Genomic DNA, 12864 nt, shown 5'->3' on the forward strand with positions numbered 1-12864 from the left:
GTGGCACCAATTTCAAAAAGGGCCTTTCCTTGGGAACTGGAATGCCTTCCTGTTTCAGGAAAGTAAGGCCTCTTTACTATCAAATAGTCAACTGTGATGTAAACTGGATTTCAGTTTCCAGGGATGCATGGGCAGAGCACAATACTAAGTCGCCTAACTGGTGCACTTTAAATGGAAAGGTAATCGGGCTCCATTTTTGTGCAACTAGGTGGAGCAGAGTGCAGCAAAAGTACTGCAGGTTTCTGCCAGCCTGGTCTTACACTTCCTCCACATTGGCCGGCAATGCTTTGGCTCCATATTCATTCCTGGGAGAAGCTTTCTTCAAAACTGTCACTTGACCATGAACCCACAACTCCCCTTCCCCCTACCCACCACCACCACCACATCCCCACCCCGAGCAGAAGAGATGTTTCCAGCTGAGGAGTTCTTGACACATTAGCAAATTTAAGCCACACCCCACTATTTTTACTGGACAAAATTCAAACATTGGAAGGCCACTTCCCCTGAAGCAGTGGGAGCTCAATTTTAATGGAAAAGTTGTGTCCCGATTAAGTCATTGAGATGCACGCACAATTTTATATATCCAACTAAGGCTCACATGATGTTGAACTCACCAGCATAAGGTAGCAACAGCAAGGATCCAGGCAACTAAAAAAATTAATTTGGAAGCTTCTTTCAAGAGCAGAAGGAGCAGAAATACTTTGGTCCTACCATACTTAAGGCTTTCACCACCCCACTCCTCTGGGTGCAGACTTTCCAACACTCCCTCCCCCTCCCACAGGACCTTACTTTGCTGGGACCATTTCTAGAGGCCACCAGCAGCAGTCTGACACTCACATACTTAGACTTAATGCTGGCAGTGATGCCATTTTCCTCAACTTCTGGCAGAACTCAGCATCAGGGCATGCAAATGAAGTCCTAAGAGGAGGCCTAGGAGGGTCTTAAGGAGGAGTGAGAGGTTGAGAAGTGGAACTTCCAGAGCACAAGGCTTAGGCGGCTGAAGACATAGATACCAATCGTAGAGCAAAGGGAGTGAGGTCCGCACAAGAGGCAAGAGTTGGAGAACCACAAAGATTATAGGGAGGAGCAGAGCTGGAAATAGTGGCGGAAATTGGGAGGGGTGAGTTCATGGGCAGAATTTTCCGTTTGTCGATTGGGCAGGCCCGACCGACTCGGTGGTGGGCGGGCGATTGCCGCTGGAGAAACGGGCCACGCCGCCATTTTCCACGGGTGGGCCAGTTAAGGCCCGCCCAGCGGGTAAGCAATTCCCGTGGAGAACGGGAAAATAGTCGTGGGGGCGGGCAGCCTCAGACTGCCGGTTCCAATGGGGAGCCAGCAGCCTGTATAAAGAGTGGCCAGGCAGACTGCTTGAGGCAGTGCACCATGGCCACTCGGGGAGAGAGAGAGGCAGCTGTCACAGGACAGGAGCATGAGCAGGAGGAGGGGGGCAGGCTGCAGGAGAGGCCAGTGTGCCCCCAGATTTTCCGATGCATGCCTTGCTGTCCTCCTGGAAGAGGTGGGCATCCGTCAGCACCTTCTGTATCCTGAGGATGGGAGGAGGAGGGCCCCCCATGTCACCAGCCAGGCGTGGGAGGAGGTGGGTGAAGTGGTAAGTGCCCATGATGATGTGCAGCGCACTAGCACACAGTGCAGGAAAAGATTCAATGATTTGCTGCGCTCTGGACGGGTGAGTACCATGTCTGTCTTGGCCATTTGACCCAGAAGGCAGCCTTAGCCTTTGAGCCCCCCAACTATGTCCTGCACAGGGCATCTGTCGCACGCTGGGTGGGCAAATGGGTACTGACCATGCTTACATCAGCCTTAGTGGTTGAGGAGAAGGATTCTCCCCGCAGCATATGTTGGTGTTTGTGGCATTTGAGTAGTCTGGGGGCAACCTGCAGGGGAGGCAGCTAGACACACACTCAGAACTCCAACACATGTCATATGGTAATGAGATGGTGCAAGGGGTGCCTCAAGGCGTTTTGAGCAAGTGCCATCTGCTGGCATCAGCACTGCACCTAGTTGTGCCTCCTTGCCATGGGCGCTAAGAGCCGTGTGATATTCAAATTGATGGACGCCGAATGTGTCCAGGGTGTCTGTTGGGGGAGGGGGTTGGGACCAGCCGTACTATCTTCTGGGGACTGATCACCAGTAGGGTGGACAGGAGCCGCTGGAGGCCTCAGATGGGCCACTGTGGTTGGGGTGCAGCGTGCACGTGCAGACTACATGAGCAAACTGCCCCAATAAATCCTCTTCTCTGTCTTGCAGGCAAAAAGTCACCACAATGCCCGGGAGCGCCAGAGGACTGGAGGTGGGCGCGCCCTCCTGCAGCGCCTCATGCCTTTTGAAGAGCAGGCCATGGAGCTGGGCAGGAGTCAGGAGGCCAGGGTGGCTGGGGGTGGTGAGGCTGGGGTCCAGCCACCAGGTATTTGAGGTCCACAGTCCCATCCACTCTGTCTGCCCACCATCCAAACCACTGATGGGTGCTGCCATCGTTAATGCTGAAACAATGCTCATTCACAGACTGAGACATTCTGACATGTGGGTCATACAGAAGGGACCCTCGTCCCCTTGAGGAATCGCATCTCCACCACCTTCCAAAGTCACCTTATCCCATTTGTGACCACTATCCCCATGGCCTAACATGCCATTGGATCGCTGCTGCACAGCCAAAGTTTTTTTCATCTTAGGGGGGTTTGGGACCTCCAGCACCCTTTCAGCCAGTGCGCCCACATTACTTTGTCCAAAAGGTCCTCAGCACCTCAGCTGTGAACCTCATGACACTCAACTTAGATAAATGCCACCACGTAACTCATCCCAGCGCCAAGGGGAAATGTTGCCTTCTGCCCACCCGGTCTATGCCCCTCCTAATGGAATGAAGGCCAATAATGTGACCTCTCAATCTCCTGTGAACCACGGCAAATGTCGCAACTGTTTGCGATGTTTCCTCAGCCCTGCAACTATCCAGGCCACAATGCATCCAGGTCAGGTACCTCTGCACTCTCCCCACTCCTATGGTTCATAATATGCCATGCAGCATTCCTGAGGCCATCTGACCAGCCTGTCTGCATGTGCGTTTAATGATTGGGGCTCCTCTTGAGTCTTTTCCGCCTCACCAATGTTCTTCTCCTTAGGGTCTTGAAGAGTGAGCGATTTATGAGGCTGGGGGGGAAAGGGACGAAAGGTTGAAGTGAATGTACGCTAACTGATGCACTGTCCTTGTTGATAATTTCAGCATCACCACCAGAGCGACCCACACCTCGACCCCGCAGACCCCCCTCCACACCTGAGGACCAACATGTGCTACTTTTGGCACATCATTTCAGCCAGCCAGGCACCAGCGCAGACACACACACCTTGGTGGGGACTTTACCATTGGCTAGTGTCCTGGGTCACAGTGGAGAGGGCACATCACAATCGCTGGAGGAGATGGTAGGGTCAGAGAGTGCCAATGGCGCCAGCAACTAGAGGGCTGCAGGGGACAAGGTACATGCTGACTCTGGCACTGATGATGTGCCTCTGGAGTTGTCCCCAATGCAGCAGCTGCAGGACAGGCAGCAGGAAGAGCGTTTGCATCTGCCAGGGTTGCATGAGGGAATGGTTCAGTTGCTCTCTGCGATGGAGGAGTCCAGGCAGGGTGCACCTGAAAGTTTGGCCCTCAGGGCAGAGCTTCAGGCTTCCTCCATTGAGAGATTGGTGACTCTCATAGAGAGGGGGTTCAATCAAATGGAATATTTCATGATTGGGATACGCTCTGACCTGCAAGACCTCACAGCGATACTGGCCACAGGTGGTCATTTCCAATGTGGGAGATGTTGTGGACACCAAGCGCCGGCACTCGGTGCCCATGCATCTGCGCTGAGCAGGGAGGTCAAAAGGGACCTCACATTGGTGCAGCAGCTGCCTGTCATTGCTACGGGCTCCTCTCAGGGCGCTCCAGATGAGGGCAGCAGCTCCTCCGCCCCTCTGCCAGTCTACGTTTCTTCCATTGAGGCTACAACAACTGGGGAGGTGCCAGTTCTGGAACTGGCCACTCCTTCCCAGGCAGGGCCATCACAGGCTCCACGGGCCAGAGGATGCCCGCCAAGGTCATCGAGGCCAACAGGACAGCAGAGTCAGCAGGCTGTCTCACAATCCACTCCGAGCGATGGGGCGGCACCTAGACGTAGCACCCGCAAACGAAAGCATAAGGCACCTTAGGCACTCAACGGGTATGTCACTGGTGATTTTGTGTTGGCCTTAGAATAGGGACCCATATTTTTGTGATCACAAAAAAGTGCTGTGTGCTTTTCTTTTGGACAAAATAAAGTCCACCTTTGTAACCATGGCTGAGGGTCTTTTGTTTGTGGTGCATTTTTCTTTTTCACATATTTATCATGAGTGTTTGAGTGGACATTGATGTTTCCGTATTAAGCCCTTATTTGCAGCTGAACAGGTGGAAGATGTGGCACCTAAGTGCCACATATGGATGTGCCAGGCAATGCTGGTCCTGCTGATCCATGTGTGTGGAGCTAGCTGAAGGTTCTTTGGATTAAATTGTCCCGGGTGTCCCTGCCTCATTGGTGTAAATGCAGGTCATCGTTCTGCCCCTCATCATCACCCTGTGTTTCCTCATTCTCTGAGGCACTGCTGGATTCATCATGTTCAGCCTCATCCAGGACGTCAAGGTCTTCATCGTCAACTGCATCCCCCCTTTCCAGCGCAATATTGTGCAGAGCGCAGCACACTACCATATCAGAGAGACGCTATCTGGGGGGTACTGGAATGCGCCCCCTGAGCGGTCCAGGCAACGGAAGCGCATCTTGAGAAGACCGATGGCTCTCTCCACCACAGCCCTTGTGGTGCCCTGGCTCCTATTGTACCGCTGCTCAGCTTGTGTTCTTGGATGGTGGAGAGACGTCATGAGCCACCTTCTGAGGGGATAGCCCTTGTCACCCAGCAGCCATCCATCAAGCTGGGCTGGAGCACTGAAGAGCCCCAGCACCTGGGAATGTCTGAGGATGTAGGTGTCGTGGGAGCTGCCTGGGTACCTTGCACAGACTTGTAGAATCTGCATCCTGTGATCACACACTATCTGTAGGTTCATGGAGTGGAAGCCTTTCCTGTTGACGAAGGCACCGGGCTCACCTGCTGGCACCTTGATGGCCACATGTGTACAGTCTATTGCACCCTGGATGCGGGGGAAGCCAGCAATGGCCGCGAAGCCTCTGGCTCGCTGTGCCTGTCTTGCCTGGTCGCAGCGGAAGTGGATGAAGGTGGATACCAATCTGAACAGAGCTTGACACAAGTATGGACAGCTGATTGGGAGACACCGCAAAGATCACCCACCGAGCCCTGGAAGGAGCCAGAGGCATAGAAGTGGAGGGCAACTGTGAGCTTCAGAGCCACTGGCATGGAGTGTCCACCCACACAGTTAGGGGAGATCTCAGGGCCAATCATCTGACAGATATAGTTGACTGTCTCTCTTGAGAGTTGGAGCCTCCTTCGGCACTGCACCTCAGTCATACTGATGTAGCTGCTTCGCCGCCTGTATACCCTGGCAGCAGGATAGTGGTGTCTTCTGCAGCCCCTTGCACCTTGGACAACCTCTTGGCCCTGTGCCCCTTGTGCCTGCACCTGGCCTCCCAAAGGTGGCTCCCATGGAGGCTGATTGTCCGGCCCTGGCCTCCTCCTTATTCTATCCCTCCCTTCCTCCTCAGGGGAGCTGCTTCCAGTGGAGAGGTCAGAACCCATATCCCCAGGCTAAATGGAGGTCTCCGGAAAGCTGCAGGCCCGGGAAAGATTACTGTCTGCAGACTGGTTTCAAAGTACACAAGAAGCTCTTGGAAATCGATGAGAACTGCTAACAATCAGACAGGCAACTTTAAAACACTTTCTGCAATTAAAACTTAGTGTAAAACACGAACAACCCCTCTGAGTCCACATATCCCAACATTGCAAAAGTTTTCTTAAAAAATCTCCTACTCGCCTGCCCATTGGGCCCGTGCGCCTACCCGAAGTTCGCACGGGCCCCTCAAAATCCTGGACAATTGGCAAGTTAAGGGCCTTAACAAGCCCTTCAATTAATGGCGGGCGAACGCCCTGTTGCTGAGCGCACCCGACGACCGAAATATCGCGATGCCGCACGCTGATGTCGTGACGCTCGCGCGATGTCAGCGCGTGACATTTTAAGCGCTGACGTGCGGGCTCCGCCACCCGCACGTCAGCCGAAAAATTCTGGCCCATGAAGGTGTTTGAGGGCAAGAATGAGAATTTTAAAACTGAGGCATTATGAAAATATTCTAGCCTTCGTGATTAAATGTATCATCACGTATCTAAATGAAAAACCCATGCTATCTTGGTGAGTGTGAGTTTTCCAATTGATTTTCGTTATGAAAAATATAGTTTGATTGATTTTCCCGCCTCTATCTATTTGGGCACTTAAAAGAGTTCTCCTAGAATAGCACAGCTCACTCATTAATCTAATTATCAAGCAACAGATTCGGTTGAGTTTAGATTCATTTTAATTGCACACTATAATCATGATTTAAAATGACACAAATCAATGTGTTTTCGTGCAGCTTTGGAAGATATCTTTAATTGTCAACACAAGATTCAGTAGGCCCAAAGATGGAAAGGCCGATTACCAGGAACTAAATTTCCAGACTAAAGATTTATACATAATGAATAAATGATCTTGACTTATCTGAAGAGCAGAATTTCTTCCTGAGGATGGGTAACATTTTGAGAAACCTGAGTTGATTCATCTGTTTTGTTTCTTTAATTCCCACAACTCTTCCTGCAACAGTAAAATTTGCTGATGGCTTGATTTTTTTTCCCTCCCACAAGCCCTTCCAAACTTCTGTAGGAGATTGCACCAGCAGTGGCATCAGAAAACAATGTTATGTTATATATGTGAGGCGAAACACAATTTAGTCTTGTGTGGGTTGATAGAGAGAAGAATGTTGGGTAGTATTTTGTCGTCTGCAAAAGCGTTTAAAATGCACCTAAGTATTTTCACATCTACGACCAAGAAAATGCAGCACTCAGTATGCTGCCATGGTAAAGCAATCGTTGCCATTGTGTGAAACACAAAATGTCCAGGTATTTCAATAGTTCTCTCATAAACCTGTTTTTCACAAAACCAAAATTAGCAGAAGACCAAGCTGCAGTGACTAGCATTCTGCTGCACCAGTGAGATCTACTCACAGGGATATCTGCTTCACCCTTACTTGCTTTACAATTATCACATTGGGGCCAAAATTATATCCTTACAGTTTCTTTCTTAAAAGAAGCAATGGCCATTACACATCCTTCTTGATTAAGTGAGATTCCAACCTCCTATGAACTTCTAAAAGATATCAATTCATCCTTTACAGTGCTTAATTTACACAAAAATATTCAGGTTTCAAAATTTCACTACTAACAACCATTCAAGCTTAACAATTTTTTTTAGCAAAATTTTGATCATGGTGATTATCAATGTACAGGGAAACATTAAAGAGGGAGTTGATGAAATTCTTAAAAAATGTATTTTTTCTGCAGTAGTTAACAGGCGGTGTACTTTGTCTTAATAACTATCCTGTTATGTGATAGACAAAATTCTGTGATCTTAAAGGGATGTGACTGTTTTATTTTCATGCAGTTTCTGCTGGCAGCCAGCCGTATGATAGCTGTAATCTTGTCACAAATGTTTGCCTCGGTCCCACGGTTCCCCAGTTGCACAGGAATATAACTCAAAAACTTTTCTGGACTGTATTTGGGTTGTTCAGGAGTAGTCCCTTGAAGGTACATTGATTAGCCTACTCGATGACATGGTCCACTCATGAAAGGTCCAAACAGACTCCAAACTAAGAGGCTGCTTTGCTTAGTAAACAGACCTATTTTCTGAAACAGGCTGACATGCTGGTTTCCAAGGGATGACAACTTTGAAATTGATGGGACGTGGAGGGTTGGCATTAATGGGCCAGTACATCCACTGGCACTGTTTTTAGGCCATGATTATCCCATTAAGGCCAATTTGGATTTTTTTTAAACCACATTTTGAAGGTGGGGTAAGAAGAATTTCCAGGGTACTGACAATTTCCAACTAAAATTGTTCCATAGTAGTGAATTCCAGAATCATATATAGACCACAGGGGCTGAAAAGTTGAAGGACTTGGATATGCCATGTCTTGACCTTACCTACCCATTACATACGAACACACAAATTAGGAGCAGGAGTAGGCTCCTCGAGACTGCTCCGCCATTCAATAAGATCATGCCTGATCTGAATGGAACCTCAACCCCACATTTCTGCCTACCCCTGATAACCATTCACCTGCCTTGTTAATCAAGAATCTATCTAGCTCTGCCTTAAAAATATTCAAAGACTCTGCTTCCACCACCGTTTGAGGAAGAGAGTTCCAAAGACTCATGACCCTCTGAGAAAAAAAAAATCTCCTCATTTCTGTCCTAAATGAGCGATCCCTTATTTTTAAACAGTGACCCCTAGTTCTAGATACTCCCACAACAGGAAACATCCTCTCCACATCCACCCTGTCAAGAAACGTCAAGCTCTTAAAGGTTTCAATTAAGTTGTCTCTTACTCTTTTAAACTCCAGTTGATACAAGCCTAACCTGTCTAGCTTTTCCTAATAAGACAACCTGCCCATTCCAGGTATTAGTCTAGTATTAATCCAATAAACCTAGTGAACTGTTTCTAATGCATTTACATCTTTCTTTAAATAAGGAGACCAATACTGTACACAGGCTCTAGATCTGGGTGCACCAGTGCCCTGTACAAATGAAGCCTAACTTTTTTTTATTCATCACAGGATGTGGGCTTCGCTGGCTGGGCCAGCATTTATTGCCCATCCCTAGTTGCCGTTGAGAAGGTGGTAGTGAGCTGCCTTCTTGAACCGCTGCAGTCTGTGTGGTGTAGGTACACACAGAGTGCTGTTAGGAAGGAAGTTCCAGAATTTTGACCCAGCGACAGTGAAGGAACGGCGATATATTTCCAAGTCAATATGGTGAGTGACTTGGAGGGAACTTCCAGGTGGTGGTGTCCCCATCTATCTGCTGCCTTATTCTTTTAGATAGTAGCGGTTGTGGGTTTGGAAGGTGCTGCTGAAGGAGTCTTGGCGAAGTCCTGCAGTGCATCTTGTAGATGGTACAAACTGCTGCTACTATGCGTCGGTGGTGGAGGGAGTGAATGTTTGTGGATGTGGTGTCAATCAAGTGGGCTGCTCTGTCCAGGATGGTGTCAAGCTTCTTGAGTGTTGTGGGAGCTGTACTCATCCAGGCAAGTGGAAGATATTCCATCACACTCCTGACTTGGGCCTTGTATAGGGTGGACTGGCTTTGGGGAGTCAGGAGGAGTTACTCGTCACACGATTCCTAGCCTCTGACCTGCTCATGTAGCCACAGTATTTATATGGCTAGTTCAGTTCAGTTTCTGGTCAATGGTAACCCCCAGGATGTTGATAGCGGGGGATACAGTGATGGTAATGCCATTGAACATCAAAGGGCGATGGTTGGATTCTTTCTTGTTGGAGATGGTCATTGCCTGACACTTGTGTGGTGTGAATGTTACTTGCCACTTGTCAGCCCAAGCCTGGGTATTGTCCAGGTCTTGCTGCATTTGGACATGGACTGCTTCAGTATCTGAGGAGTCACGAATGGTGCTGAACGTTGTGCAATCATCAGCAAACTCCCCACTTCTGACCTTATGATGGAAAGAAGGTCATTGATGAAGCAGCTGAAGATGGTTGGGCAATGAACATTACCCTGAGGAATTTCTACAGTGATGCCCTGGAGCTGAGAGGAATGACCTCCAACAAGCACAACCATCTTCCTTTGTGTTAGGTATGACTCCAATCAATGGAGAGTTATCCCCCATAATTCCCATTGACTCCAGTTTTGCTAGGTCTCCTTGATGCCATACTTGGTCAAATGCGGTCTTAGTGTCAAGGGCAGTCACTCTCACCTCACGTCGAGAGTTCAGCTCTTTTGTCCATGTTTAAACCAAGGTTGTAATAAGGTCAGGAGCTGAGTGGCCCTGGTGGAATCCAAACTGGGCATCAGTTAGCAGGTTATTGCTCAGCAAGTGCCGCTTGATAGCACTGTTGATACCCCTTCCATTACTTTACTGATGATCGAGAGTACGCTGATGGGGTGGAAATTGGCTGGGTTGGAGTTGTCCTGATTTTTGTGTACAGGGCATACCTGGGCAACATTCCACATAGCCGGGTAGATGCCAGTGTTATAGCTGTACTAGAACAGCTTGGCTAGGAGTGTGGTAAGTTCTGGAGCATGAGTCTCCAGTACTATTGCTGGAATATTGTCAGGGCCCATAGCCTTTGCAGTATCCAGTATCTTCAGCCATTTCTTGATATCACATGGAGTGAATGGAATTGGCTGAAGGCTGGCATCTGTCATTCTGGGGACCTCCGGAGAAGGCCGGGATGGATCATCCACTCAGCACTTCTGGGTGAAGATTGTAGCAAATTCTTCAGCCTTATCTTTTGCACTGATGTGCTGGGCTCCTGCATCATTGAAGATGGGGATATTTGTGGAGCCTCCTCCTCCAGTGAGTTGTTTAATTGTCCACCACCATTTATGACTGGATGCGGCAGGACTGCAGAGCTTAGACCTGATCCATTGGGATCGCTTAGCTCTGTTTAGCACTTGCTGCTTATGCTGTTTGGCATGCAAGTACCCCTGTGTTATAGCTTCACCAGGTTCAACAGGTGATATGCCTGGTGCTGCTCCTGGCATGCCCTCCTTCACTCTTCATTGAACCAGGGTTGATCACCTACTTGATGGTACTGGTAGAATGGGGGATATGCTGGGCCATGAGGTTACAGATTGCATTCGAGTACAGTTCTGCTGCTGCTGATGGCCCACAGTGCCTCATGGATGCCCAGTCTTGAGTTGTTAGATCTGTTCAAAATCTATCCCATTTAACAAGATGGCAGTGCCACACAACATGATGGAGAATTTGAAGGTCTTTCAACAGGTTTTCCTTTTCTTTGCGAAGCTCACTCACTTTGTGTTGAACTCTGTCATTTAGCAGAGTCTCCTTGAGTTTCCTCTGCTGTTCTTCCATTTCGTTGCTAAGATGGTCCTCATTTCTTGGCTTGATGGTAGAGTGGGTGATATGCCAGGTCATGAGGTTACAGATTGTGTTCGAGTGCGATTCTGCTGCTGCCGACGCCAACAGCACCTCATGAATGCCCAGTCTTGAGTTGCTAGATCTGTTCAAAATCTATCCCATTTAGCACGTTGGTAGTGCCACACAACACGATGGAGGTATCCTCAATGTGAAGGTGGGACTTCGTCTCTACAAAGACCATGCAGTGGTCACTCGTACCGATACTGTCATTGACAGATGCATCTGCGGCAGGCAGGTTGGTGAGGTTTGAGGTCAAATATGTTTTTCCCTCTTGTTGCTTCCCTCACCACCTGCCGCAGACAATGCAGTGTAGCAGCCATGTCATTTAGGACTCGGCCACTTCAGTCAGTAGTGGTGCTACTGAGGTGGACAATGAAGTTCACCCACCCAAAGTACATTCTGCACCCTTGCAAACCTCAGTGCTTCCTCCAAGTGGTTTTCAACATGGGGAAGCACTGATTCATGAGCTGAGGGAGGGCTGTACATAGTAATCAGCAGGAGGTTTCCTTGTCTGTATTTGACCTGATGCCATGAGACTTCATGAGGTCCACAGTCAATGTTGAGGACTCACAGATAACTCCCTGCTGACTGTATACCACTATGCCCACTGTGCCACCACCCCTGCTGGTCTGTCCTGCTGATTGGACAGGATATACCCAGGGATGGTGATGGTGGTGTCTGGGACATTATTTGTAAAATATGATTCAGTGAGGATGGCTATGTCAGGCTGTTGCTTGACTAGTCTGTGAGACAACTCTCCCAATTTTGGCATGAGCCCCTAGATGTTAGTAAGGAGGACTTTGTAGAGTTGACAGGGCTGAGATTGATCTTGTCGTTTCCGGTGCCTAGGTCAATGCCAATGGTCCGTCCGGTTTCATTCCTTTTTTGTGATTTTGTAGCGGTTTGATACAACTGAGTGGCTTGCTAAGCCATTTCAAAGGGCATTTAAGAGCCAGCCACATTGCTGTGGTCTGTGGTCTAGAGTCACATGTAGGCCAGAGTAGGTAAGGATGACATATTTCCAACCCTAAATGGACATTAGTGAACTAGTGAACCTAGAACATTGGTTTCATGGTCATCATTAGAGTCTTAATTCCAGATTTTCATTGAATTCAAATTCCACCATCTGCCATGGTGGGATTCAAAGCCGGTCCCCAGAGCATTACACTGGGTCTCTGAATTACTAGTCCAGCAACAATATCACTACGCCATTGCCTTCTACTTTTATAATCAGTTCCCCTCACAATAAATGATAACATTATATTAGCTTTCCTAATTACCTACTGTACCGGCATTCTAACCTTTTGCGATTCATGTACGAGGACACCCAGATCCCTCTGAATCTCAAGTATAACGACCAAGTCTAGAGGGGTGAATAAAACCCCCTCTTTCCACCTCTAAAGTTGACTTTAACAGAGTTTGAATTTTTTTTAAGTTGTGATTTTTCAACCCAATATTTACATGATCATGTATAAAGCTATATGAAAAAATAAGCCAACTGGATCTCTTGTGTTAATAAGTAAGGAGTTAGTTTAATTGTTAAAAACGCACTCAGGTAAAAATATAAGACTTATTAAAAAGGTAAAAACATGTCCCATATCCCATGACATACACACAAACACACTAGCATGAAAAACAGAACAAGTTACAGCATGGAAGAGGTGGAATTGATAAGAGTTAAAGTTCATAAGAAAAGAAAAATATACATTCTAATGTTCTTTGGTGGTCTT

This window comes from Cetorhinus maximus, chromosome 11 (genome assembly GCF_964194155.1).
Source record: "Cetorhinus maximus chromosome 11, sCetMax3.hap1.1, whole genome shotgun sequence".
NCBI lineage: Eukaryota > Metazoa > Chordata > Chondrichthyes > Lamniformes > Cetorhinidae > Cetorhinus > Cetorhinus maximus.